The sequence below is a fragment of the Protopterus annectens genome, chromosome 7.part0, assembly GCF_019279795.1.
Source record: "Protopterus annectens isolate FY-2018-M chromosome 7.part0, PAN1.0, whole genome shotgun sequence".
Classification (NCBI taxonomy): Eukaryota; Metazoa; Chordata; order Ceratodontiformes; family Protopteridae; genus Protopterus; species Protopterus annectens.
The window spans coordinates 1,106,576,644-1,106,590,127 of record NC_056739.1 but is presented as its reverse complement, the minus strand read 5'-3'; positions in this window follow the sequence as shown (position 1 = coordinate 1,106,590,127).

Below are 13,484 nucleotides of genomic sequence, written 5' to 3'. Positions count from 1 at the left end.
CCAGCTGATCCCGTCACCTTTTCTGCATCATTTCTTTCATAATCCACTGATCAGTATATTGGTTCTTTCTTTTCCATCTCTAGTATGGTTAATGGGCTATTAAATTTTGGTGATCTCTGCTTTTCTTCCTGTCCATGCTCTACCCTTGTTCCTCAAATAACTTGCAGTATTTACATTGTCTAATTGTGATTATTGTTTATTATTCCTATTCATCATATGTTGAGGTTGCTGTCACAGCTGCAATACATGCTTTATTATTTCATTTAACTGTTCCTCCAGTCCTTTTTTTCTTGCCTAAATTCTTGAGTTTATTTAGTGTCACATGTTTTGCCTCTCCTGTTCTCTGCCCTTTTTGACTCCGTCCATTTTCATTATCTTTGCACCCACGTGTCATACTATCGTTATAATTTTATGTTTGTTCCTACCTGCGGCATCTTATGCTTTCCCTTATAAACACTGTACCTCCCCATCTGCTGATTTCTTTTATTTTACATATGTTTTCCTGCTGCAGAATTTGTATCCTCCTGTTATGCTGCTCCCCACTGCAAACAAGTTAGGAGTTGAGTCCTCCACTTCAGTTTAGCAAATCAAATGCTCTGATATAGCTTTTCATTCTAGATTTCAGTAAGGATGTTCTACCCAAATAGATGTGAAGTTCGTCTGTAGCCTATATGTTCTCTTTTATCAGTGCCTTTCCCACTCACCCACTAGTCAAAGTTTCTGATAATCTGCCACTTTCTGAGCCAGGCATTCAGTCATGGATTTTATTTTTAACTACTACAGTGCTAGTTAGCACCAGTAGAAGCTTAAAATGGCCCACTGCATATCATAGCCCTTTCCTGTTCTTCCCATTTAACATACTCTGCCCCTGCATCGTCTGTAGTTCCAGTTGCCAAATCATTAATTCCTACAGGTATCATGACATATACAGTTTCTATTACTCATGAAAATCTCTCTCACCTTCTGGCTTGACCTGTCTAGCCCCAGTCTCAGGACAGTTGCCACTATCACAGTTCCATTCCATTCTGACTTGTCTGCCCTCCTAACATTCCTTGTGATTGAGTTTCTAAGCATTAGAACGCATCTGCCATCTTGTATTCCTTTCTAAGCTGTTCTGTTCACTTCTTTGGAGCTGTTTCTTTGCTGTACACACCAATTCTGAAGCTTTATATTTTCCCTCCTGTTTTACTTGAAAAGATAGCACTGTCTCCTTCACCCCCTGGTGTGTTTTATGCCTACTTCTGTCCTTTTCACCCCTTCTCCTTTTTAGTTCCCTCTGCTATGGGATCCATGACTTAATACTTGAAATAGAAACAGCAAATCCCACAACATTAATACATGAATGCTGACCACATAAATGTTCACTTATAAACAAAATAAACATTTTTTAAAGGAGTAAACCCTTCCCCCACATAAAGACTGACATAGCAATCAGGATCTAATCTCAGTAATTTGTGGCCTTGTAGCTTGATTATTGAAGGAAAAAAAATGACTGATGTAATAATTTCATTTTCTTAAGATTATAAATGTCTTTTTTACACCTTTATTAAATAATCATTTAAGACATAGGCACAGATACATTAAAAGAAAATAAAACAAACCATATTATTATTTTTGCAATTTACATGCATTATACATTATATATGCTTTCTTTCATTGTTTATACAACTGGCATTCAGTCCAACGTTACATAAATTGCTAAATTCCTGGCTTCCTTTAAAGCTCACATTGCTTCACAAAAATTATTCTGCATGTGCTGTTCCCACAAATTTTATTCATTTCTACGTAATTTGTTCCATTCCTTTTCTAAAGATCCTTCTTCCAGTCCTTTTACCTCTTTTACAATATTCAGTGTTTCCAATTCTCTTAATTTAGATTACGATTTCCATTTTCTAGTAATTCTTTTTTTTGGCAGCCAACAAAACTAAACTTAATATGGCTTTACTATGTCTAGGCAATTCAGATTGTGTGCCCCATTTCAAAAGAATCATTTCCTTGGTTATAACTATTTACTTCCCCCTAATATTTCTGGCAAAGTACTCTGTAGAGGAATTTTTAAAATATGTCAACTCATTACACTCCCAAAAAGAATGTTCCCAATTGTCTGTTTCTTCGCCATCATGTCTCCACCACCTGCTAACTACCTGAGGAAAAATTCTTCGGTATGCTTGGTGTTACCAAAAAAAAAAAAAAACTATAAATACTTCCAAATAATCTTCAGCCTTCTGGACTTCATTGCATATTTGTGAGCTATACGTATGTCTTCATATTGTACCCTTGTAAGTTGCTTTTCCAGTCTCTTTTCCCAATCATTTCTAATTTCCTCTGATTGATTCTTATAGTTATCATGCAATATTTTATATGCCCTACCAAGTTCCCCTTTTTTAATAGCAGCTTCTGTTCTCAATTCAACTAAAAATCTGCCAGTGCAGATCTTTTACTCAGGACTCCCCCAACCATTTCTCTTTGTCTATACTCTGATATCAATCCCTGGTAAGGAAGGCAGTCTCTAACCAGCAGTCCAAATAAATATGTATATATATAGAGAGATAGACAGATAGATATATAGATAGACAGACATATAGATAACGTTTCCCAGACATAGCTACCCATACTGTACTCACTTATATGTTTCATGCAAATAGCAACCATCTGATATAAAAATGCTGAAAAAAATACCAAGAGGAAATAATGCAAGATTTCACTGCAAATAAAAATACTGCCAGAAAAGGACTGCAGAATTGTTTAAAAGTAGTAAATCTTCTTCTGGCTTTTCCCAGTCAGGGGTTGCCACAGCAGATCACCTGTCTGCTCATGATTGACAGTGGAGTTTTACAGTGTCGAGTTGCCAGCCCGGTGCCCAACCTTCCACAGGAGGCACACACATGCACACACTCACACCTAGGGCCAATTTAGAGTGTCCAATCCACCTACAGCATGTCTTTGGGATGTGGGAGGAAACCGGAGCATCTGGAGGAAACCCACGTGACCACAGGGAGGACATGCAGACTCCACACAGAAGGCACCCCAGCCGAGGATCGAACTGGAGAACCTCTTGCTGTGAGGTGGCAACACTAACTGCTGCACCACCATGGCCGCCCTGTTTAAAAGTAGTAAATAGAGTGAGAAATACCAGGCATATGCAACAGCTAGAGCAACCACTAAGGTTCCCCCCAGAAATGTATGGCTTAGAAAACAAGTCCTATGCTGACCCCCACAATGCATTGTCCTTATAATTCATCTCCTACAGACTGCTGAGAGGTGACCTATGCCTGGCCTACAAAACATCTTTTGATCCAGGCTTAATTGACCTGTTACACATCCACAAAATGAAAAATGCCAGAAGCACCCACTCCAGGGACTTAAACCTAGCCTGCAACATAAATAGGACAAGCTGGTGGGGCAGTTATGTGTTTCAGACACTGCCCCTTCTTGGGAATAGGCTTCCCATCCATGTAGAGCAAAGTTCTTCCCTGAACTTATTCAAGCAAAACTTGAATCACTGGATGGGAAACTGCAAATTTACCCAGTCTGTTACCTATATATCTATTAGAGGGAGGAAACCTGTAAATGTCCAACCTCATATGCGTTAGCTTATATAATACCCAAATAACTTGAGGGCCTAATAACTTTCTAGTATTTCTGGCAAGCATGGCTAGGATTAAAAAAGCCCTTTGGGGTCATTAGCTTAGTATTCTCCTGTGACCCGATGAATTATATTTTCTTTTGTGAATTCCACTTCTTTCATGGGATACTGAAAATATCTTTTCTAGTTTGGACAACTAATTTTAGTAATTACAATAAATTATATGTTTATGTTAGTTTCCTTAATAGGATTAATATAACACGATGCAAATTAGGTGTTTGGTTTGAATTATGTTCATGACTAGAAGAAGAAAAAAAGTGTAAATTCTGAATTACATACAGGAAGAAGTATTTCTAGTATAACAGAACTTGTTAGCCTCTGCCATTCTCTTCTGGTTTTTCAGTTTTTGAATTTCCTAAAGAAATTTCTTAAAACTGTATGCAGCAGTATGCACAGCTTATGAAACGTTTTGTACTGGTAAAGCAAGTGGAAGGTTAAGGGACAGACTGCATAAACATTAGCAATCTGTTAGGAATTAAAACAAAACATATTTATTTATGTATTTATTTATTTATTTACACTTTGTTGACCAAGTTAGTATCACTAGTTCAATGGGCTATTTTTACAGGACACACCCTGAGGTGGTATTCAGACTGATTAGAAAAAATTTTGCTAGGAAACTGCCATGGGATCTTTTACATGCACCAGCTCAGGAAGATGAGGCCTCCCTTTACAGTCTCACCTAAAGTATGGATGCACTCTATGAACATTCCATTGTATGCTCTAGTTTTAAGGAATTTGTTTCAGCATTATAGATAGGAAGAATAAAGACTGGAAGAGGGAGTAGTAGAAATATGTACTGGATTGTAAAGAATTGCAGTAGCAAATAAGATTAGAATTAAATGGAATAATTAATTACAGAACAGCATTTAAAATGAAGTATAACACAAGAACCTAGTTTTATGTATGTAATGCAGTCATGTGATTTTAGTGAAGTGATTTGCGTCTGACTACTCTAAATAAGCATGTGATTTTTTTTTTACTACAGTCTAATGATGTCTTCAGTGGAAAGATATTTTTTATGTTTTGATAAGTAAAGAGTGTTACTCATTTTATGTGTGGTCTATTATAATTATTGTTATTAATATTATTATTATTATTATTATGTAATTTTCTTTACAGTATATTGACTTTGAAGAGTTGTTTGTTTATTCCCAATGTATACAGATCCAGGATTTTATACATAACCCTATATTCTTAATGGCATACAAGTGTTCTGATGATGTCAACAGGTATGTGTTTCTTCATTTTTATGGTTCTGATGATATCTATGTTTGAATTAGACAATAGCGCTTAACTGTGATCTATTAAAGCTATTCAGAGTCCTACTGCCGCCTGGTCATTTTGCTTTGTTATTTGATTAATAATACATTCCAGTGTCTCTCTACTGCTCTGTTTGGTTACCTTTTTGCATTGTTTACATGTATTAGTCATAGTAGAATCTTGTTAATCTTAGATAAAGTGGACTCTGTACTTTGCACAACCACAATGAAACTAAACATGCATTTCTGTAGAAATCATTAATATATTTTAGTTAGTTGAGTGGCAGCAATGTCTGAACTTTAAAGGACTGAGACTTCCATGGATGTGCTTCTTCTAGATGTGAGATGGTAGGCAGATTGGAGAGGGTGAAAAGAAGAGGAAGGAAGAACATCTTCAGTCTGTTCCAGTAGATGCAGACACAATGATAAGGCAAGCATGAATTATGTTGTGGAAAATAAGGAACTTACTACTGTATAGTCTATTAATGAGGGTGGGGGTGGTCTGTAGAGAGGCCAAAATTAATTTCAAAATTCTAACAGGAAAGCTGAGAAGAGTGTTTCAGGGTAACAGAATGAACTGTATTAGGTGCTGAGATTTGGGATGAGACTAAATAGTGGATCACAGGAAACAATGTGATAGTGCACAAAAAATATCAAAGGAAGGTGACAAGGAATCCCAGCCTCCTCCATAGCTTCAGGGCATTTTCAGTTTCAAAAGGAAAACCCAATGAGTCCTGAAACACAACACTAAAAATATTGTGGACGTCCATTAAAAAAATCTTACATTCCGGCCAAAAATTCATCCTGAACCCCTCTCCCAATAACTCACCACTCAAAATTGCAGCACAGTTCAACTCTTATTTTATATATAGTATAGCATCTCTAACCAAGGATTCCACAACATCTAAGCCCAACTCTGCCCAACAGCCACATATCACCTCATCCACTCTCACCTTCAAACCTGTGCTATCGTGTATACTACTACTCTTAAGCAAACTTAAACCATGCTCTTCTTCAGCTGTTGACCTTCCAAGTGAGCACCTAAAAATAGCTGCCAACAGCATTGTCTGTCCTGTCTCAATCCTTATAAGCAGGTCAGTCCAGGAATCCCACATTCCCTCTGTTTAACAAAAGTCACACATTATCCTTCTGCAAAAAGTAGGAAATTCAATAGACATTAATAACTTTAGACCTATAGCAATCTTATTTCCCCTCACCAAAATACTTGAAAAATATATTCAAGAATAATTGCTAGGCTATCTCTTGCAGGAAGAACTCCTGCCCCCTATACAACATGGATTCTGACCTTCCCATAGTACTGGCAGTGCCCTTCTAACTTATATAGATACTGTCAATGAAGCTAGAGCTAACGGCAAACTAATTTCTTCCTTATTTATAGACTTGTCTAAAGCCTTTGATACAGTTTGTCACAGCAAATGTCTACTTCAAATGTTGTCACTAGGTATCTCATGCCTGCCCTTCTGTGGTTCTAAAGCTACGCATCCAATAGGTATCAGTCAGTAAAATAGCACTCCATGCTCTCTACCAAAAGGCTCTATCCTTGGTCCCTTCCTCTTTAACATTTTCACCAACACCCTCTATACATCTGCACAACAGCTCACCCTAATACAATATACAGATGATTACACTCTCATCAGGATGCTTTAACAGCCACTGAAACATGGATTTGTAACTCACAGCTCATGCTCAACCCAAAAAAGACCAAACTATTACTTTTCCCCCAAAATCCTTCTCTAATGAAAAAACAAAAGTCCTCTCTCTTGATAATACAACCATTTAAGTCACTTTTAATAGCAGATTAGATGATAAACTTACTTTGGATTTGTGTATACAAAATTGCATAAGAAAAACTCATCAAAAACTATGCTTTACAGAGCCAAAAACTTTCTCACCAACACAACTAAAACTACACTTGCCACTACTTATCTCCTTCCACACTTCTTATTGGTGCTCAAATCCTTACTAACCTCCAGGCTTCATAAAAACTAAATCTTGAACAATGCTATAACAATGTCGCTAAATCTGCAACAAATACCCTTTTCAGAACCCAACACTGTATAGCACCAAAAGCCTAAATTGGTAAGAACTGTCTCATGAACTAACATATACACAACTTATTGCCACGTAAAAAATTATCCAGCATCCATCTGCCTATCCAGCACTAAAAAACATTCTACACAAATATGTTCCCAGTCAGTCATTGCGATCCAGTGACCAAAAACTATTGCCTGTCTACAAATCTAGCAAATCTGCTGGGCATTGTCTGAACTTGTACAAGGTTGCTAAGGCCTGGAACTCCATACCTCTATCCATCAGTTAAAATATCCTCCCTCCCATCTTTCAAAACCACTCTGAAAGACTTCCTAGCTAAAAGCTGGCTCTGTTCTTTCTCAAAAGTAGGATAAACTATATCCCTAAATGTACTAGTAGAGAAAAGAAAAGTGCACCATGGGTCGCCAAGTGAGTGAAAATTCACAAAATCTCCTTATAAAACCAACGATCCACGTTTATTGTAAAAACACATATACAGGAACTGCAGAATAATAAGCGCTTTCGCGTTGCTCCCAACGCTTCATCAGATATAAGTGCAGTAAAAATCATTACTCCCTTTATACAAAACTCATAACGTCATCAAGTTCATTTAAACAATTAAATAATTAAATGATTAAAACACCAAAATGCTTTTAAAGGTGTAGCTCAATGTTTAAGGCTCCTGGATGCTAAAAAGGGTTTAATGGATAACTTTTCATTGAGCCCAAATCTATGGGCTTGTAATTTCATAATCCATTTACCCTCTCTTTCCTCTATTTTGTTCTTAATATTACCCAACCTTTTGTTTATGTTCACCAATTCTAATACTTGAAATTTAAAGTTGTGTTTATTGCCTAACTCCATAGTGTGTTTTGCAAGGGCGTTGGTGATGTTTTGCTTGCTGATAGCATAAACATGTTCTCTTATGCGCTCTCTTAGTGATCTAGTTGTCATGCCAACATAAAATTTGGTACATGATTGGCATTCAGCTATATAGACCAGGCCAGTAGATTTACAAGTGGCATAGTTATTGAAACCTCTTCTCGGTGGCTGGATGTATAAATGTGTCTGTGTTGGATATGTAAGTGCATTGGTTGCACGTATAACATGCAAAGGTCCCTGTTTTCTTGGTGGGATGTTTGTGATGATGGGTGTTGTCATAGCATAAAAGCCTGTTGAGAGAGGGCATGTTTCTATAAGCAACTCTAGGTCTTGCGTCTACCAATGATCTGATAGTGTCATCGGTCATGAGTATATCCCAATGTTTATTGAAAATGTTCAACACATAGTTGTTCCTATTAATGAACGGAATGACTATTCTATTGACATTATCATTGTTCACATGTACAGGGGGTTGTAAAGTGCCATATGATTTATTGATCAAGGGAGCTCCCTTGTGTTGCCTAAGATTATCACTCTTGGAAACAGCTTCCATAACATGTTTTTTATTGTATCCCCTGGACAAAAAGTTATTGGCCAAAACCTCTTTATGTTTGTAATATGTAGTAGTTTGAGATGTTAACTTAGATACCCTAACCATCTGATTAGTAATGATGTTATTATATACATGTTGGGGATGCATGCTATCACGGTGCAGTAAGTTGTTCCTCCAACAGTCTTTCCTGTGAAGTTCAGTATCAAAACCAATTGGTGTGTTAATAATCCTCACATCCAGGAAATCAATAGTATCAAAAGAATATGTGCACTCAAATTCAAGAAAGTCAGTAGTGTGGTTGAGATATGTCACAAATTCCAAGAGTTGTTCAATAGTCCCTCTCCACAACAAAAACACATCATCTACAAATCTATTATAGAAAATAAGATGGTCAGTGAATACAGAATCACTATTGAGAACAAAGTTGCTCTCCCAATGTGCCAACACCAAGTTGGCATAGGCGTTGACACATAGAGTGCCCATCGCAACACCTTTGGTTTGTAAATAGTACTTGTCCCTGTAACATAGTACATTGTTCTCCAATATCATGTCCAAAAGTGACATGTATCTATGTATAACATGCTCAGAAAGTTTATGCTTCACCAACATCCCTCTAATGAAATCCATCCCTAAGTTGTAGATTTGTAGATGATGTGTTTTTGTTGTATGTAATAACATCATTACTAATCTAAGTTAACATCTCAAACTACTACATATTGCAAACATAAAGAGGTTTTGGCCAAGAACTTTTTGTCCAGGGGATACAATAAAAAACATGTTATGGAAGCTGTTTCCAAGAGTGATAATCTTAGGCAACACAAGGGAGCTCCCTTGATCAATAAATCATATGGCCCTTTACAACCCCCTGTACATGTGAACAATGATAATGTCAATAGAATAGTCATTCCGTTCACTAATAGGAACAACTATGTGTTGAACATTTTCAATAAACATTGGGATATACTCATGACCGATGACACTATCAGATCATTGGTAGACGCAAGACCTAGAGTTGCTTATAGAAACATGCCCTCTCTCAACAGGCTTTTATGCTATGACAGTCAATAGTGATTCTGTATTCACTGACCATCTTATTTTCTATAATAGATTTGTAGATGATGTGTTTTTGTTGTGGAGAGGGACTATTGAACAACTCTTGGAATTTGTGACATATCTCAGCCACACTACTGACTTTCTTGAATTTGAGTGCACATATTCTTTTGATACTATTGATTTCCTGGATGTGAGGATTATTAACACACCAATTGGTTTTGATACTGAACTTCACAGGAAAGACTGTTGGAGGAACAACTTACTGCACCGTGATAGCATGCATCCCCAACATGTATATAATAACATCATTACTAATCAGATGGTTAGGGTATCTAAGTTAACATCTCAAACTACTACATATTGCAAACATAAAGAGGTTTTGGCCAAGAACTTTTTGTCCAGGGGATACAATAAAAAACATGTTATGGAAGCTGTTTCCAAGAGTGATAATCTTAGGCAACACAAGGGAGCTCCCTTGATCAATAAATCATATGGCCCTTTACAACTCCCTGTACATGTGAACAATGATAATGTCAATAGAATAGTCATTCCGTTCACTAATAGGAACAACTATGTGTTGAACATTTTCAATAAACATTGGGATATACTCATGACCGATGACACTATCAGATCATTGGTAGACGCAAGACCTAGAGTTGCTTATAGAAACATGCCCTCTCTCAACAGGCTTTTATGCTATGACAACACCCATCATCACAAACATCCCACCAAGAAAACAGGGACATTTGCGTGTTATACGTGCAACCAATGCACTTACATATCCAACACAGACACATTTATACATCCAGCCACCGAGAAGAGGTATATTTGCAATAACTATTCCACTTGTAAATCTACTGGCCTGGTCTATATAGCTGAATGCCAATCATGTACCAAATTCTATGTTGGCATGGCAACTAGATCACTAAGAGAGCACATAAGAGAACATGTTTATGCTATCAGCAAGCAAAACATCACCAACGCCCTTGCAAAACACACTATGGAGTTAGGCAATAAACACAACTTTAAATTTCAAGTATTAGAATTGGTGAACATAAACAAAAGGTTGGGTAATATTAAGAACAAAATAGAGGAAAGAGAGGGTAAATGGATTATGAAATTACAAGCCCATAGATTTGGGCTCAATGAAAAGTTATCCATTAAACCCTTTTTAGCATCCAGGAGCCTTAAACATTGAGCTACACCTTTAAAAGCATTTTGGTGTTTTAATCATTTAATTATTTAATTGTTTAAATGAACTTGATGACGTTATGAGTTTTGTATAAAGGGAGTAATGATTTTTACTGCACTTATATCTGATGAAGCGTTGGGAGCAACGCGAAAGCGCTTATTATTCTGCAGTTCCTGTATATGTGTTTTTACAATAAACGTGGATCGTTGGTTTTATAAGGAGATTTTGTGAATTTTCACTCACTTGGCGACCCATGGTGCACTTTTCTCTTCTCTACTAGTACTTTGGACATTATTGAAAGTGCTTCACTTGGTGGTTTTGTTTTATTTTATTGTTTGGTCTTCATTTACTTTTCCGCCAAGACATGGCCGCCACCCCCATTGAGCACAGTTTGACTCCTGGAGAGCATATATTCGATTTGGATGGAATTGTTGATATGAGCACCAATCCGCTATTAAAATTGACCTCTGCTGACTTCAACAAGACTGGTAATGTGACACATGACATCAAAAATGACATGGAAATAGTATTGACTACAAGAAAATTAGAGAATAAGCTTTACAAGCTTCGTAATGTGCAGTGGCAGAAACTGCACATGGAAGCTTGTATTAAATTTAAACTGGTACCCAGGGGCTTAAGAGTCTTAAAAATGCCTACGTTTGGAGACTCCAACCCTGAGTTATTAGCCCGCTGGCAGAGGTTAAATCTGGAAACCAGTTTTTCATATATTTCAATTTTGATCGAGCATTATGACATTATTATTGATGCGTTGAAAAATGACATTAAAACGCTACAAAATGATTTGCCTAAGCTATTACACGATGACACCTTGGATACACTACGGAATGACCTCAAGCATATGATATCTTCGTTAGACATCAAATGCCTACAAGACAAAAAAAGAAAATTAGAGCGAGACTTTTTAGATTTCACCAAGTCTCATGTTTTTAGTTGGCCGAGGGACAATCATTCTACAAGAACTGATTTTCCTGTTCCTAAAGCACCTAAAACATCATCACAAGGTGCAAACACTGTTGTTCCCTCGATCACGACGTCATCTTCAGGCGCTAGTGTTGCACGCCAAGACGGAAACTCGCCTTCCAACACGAAGGATTCCTCAGTGATTCTAAGCACACAGGGCCTTTCAGCTGCTCCCTGCAGCAATCTATTGGTAGTGGAGGCGCAAGTTCATGCAGGTGGAACTACTGAAACTTCGACAGCTGCTGCTATGTGCACTTCGTCCGTGAGGAATCAAGATGTGCGGAAAAAACAAATTTCCCTTGATTCCTTTGTTATCCAGCCAGAAGATGACTTGCTCACTTTGGGTGAGGGCTCACCATCTTTTCCGTTGCCCTACAGACCCTTCGACAAAAGGACTTGGTCTCCCCATGGCAGAGCCATGAAAAGGCAGAACGTGGAGGACAGCTTTCAATTCACCAAGAAGGTACACAGAACCAAGACTTGATAGAATTGCCTTTTAATAATGATGTGAATGAAGGCTTAGTTATTAATATTTCAAAGTACATTCTGAATGCTGATGAGTTATCTATTCTCAACAGAGGGTTAGGGTTTATTCCTTCTAGTTGTCACGACATTACTGATTTAATAGCAGATGTCAATATTTTCACAAGGAACATAGCCCTAAAGATGCTTTACAATCATAATGAGGTTTCAAGTGACATTAAATATACAACATTTAGGAAACCATCTGTGTTTATTCCCCAACAGCATCCAATATTAGAAGCCTTTGAGAAGGCTGTAGAAAATGACTTGTTTAAGTTATATAACAACAATTCAGCCAAATGTCAGTTTTTTAACTTAACAGCTAATGAAAGGAAAGCACTTGAAGGAATAAAGAAAAATGAAACTATTGCCATTAGACAAGCCGACAAAGGTGGGGCGATTGTCATTATGGACAGTTCTTTTTATTTTGATAAAATGGACAATATGCTCTCTGACGTTGAAACTTACTTACCTATTTCAAATGTGAAACTTAATGACTTAATTAGAGATGTGCATGCATGTCTATATGATTTGATGTTAGCTGAGGTCATTGATAACGAGTTATATACCTACTTTTTGGTTGATAAACCCCTGATACCTTCTTTCAGGGGCTTGCCTAAGATTCATAAAAATAAAATAGACCCGCCTATGCGCCCAATAGTGTCTAGTCGTGGTTGGCTGACAGAACCTTTGTCAATTTATCTCGACAAAGTATTAAAACCTATTTTATCAGAGGTTAAGCATATTCTGAAGGATACTGCGAATTTTCTTGAGAATCTAGCAAACCATAGCTCTTCATCATCCTTCAATGGAGATGATCTACTAGTGACGCTGGATGTTAGATCCCTTTTTACCTCGATACCTAACAACTTAGGGATGGATTTCATTAGAGGGATGTTGGTGAAGCATAAACTTTCTGAGCATGTTATACATAGATACATGCCACTTTTGGACATGATATTGGAGAACAATGTACTATGTTACAGGGACAAGTACTATTTACAAACCAAAGGTGTTGCGTTGGGCACCCCATGTGCCAATGCCTATGCCAACTTGGTGTTGGCACATTGGGAGAGCAACTTTGTTCTCAATAGTGATTCTGTATTCACTGACCATCTTATTTTCTATAATAGATTTGTAGATGATGTGTTTTTGTTGTGGAGAGGGACTATTGAACAACTCTTGGAATTTGTGACATATCTCAACCACACTACTGACTTTCTTGAATTTGAGTGCACATATTCTTTTGATACTATTGATTTCCTGGATGTGAGGATTATTAACACACCAATTGGTTTTGATACTGAACTTCACAGGAAAGACTGTTGGAGGAACAACTTA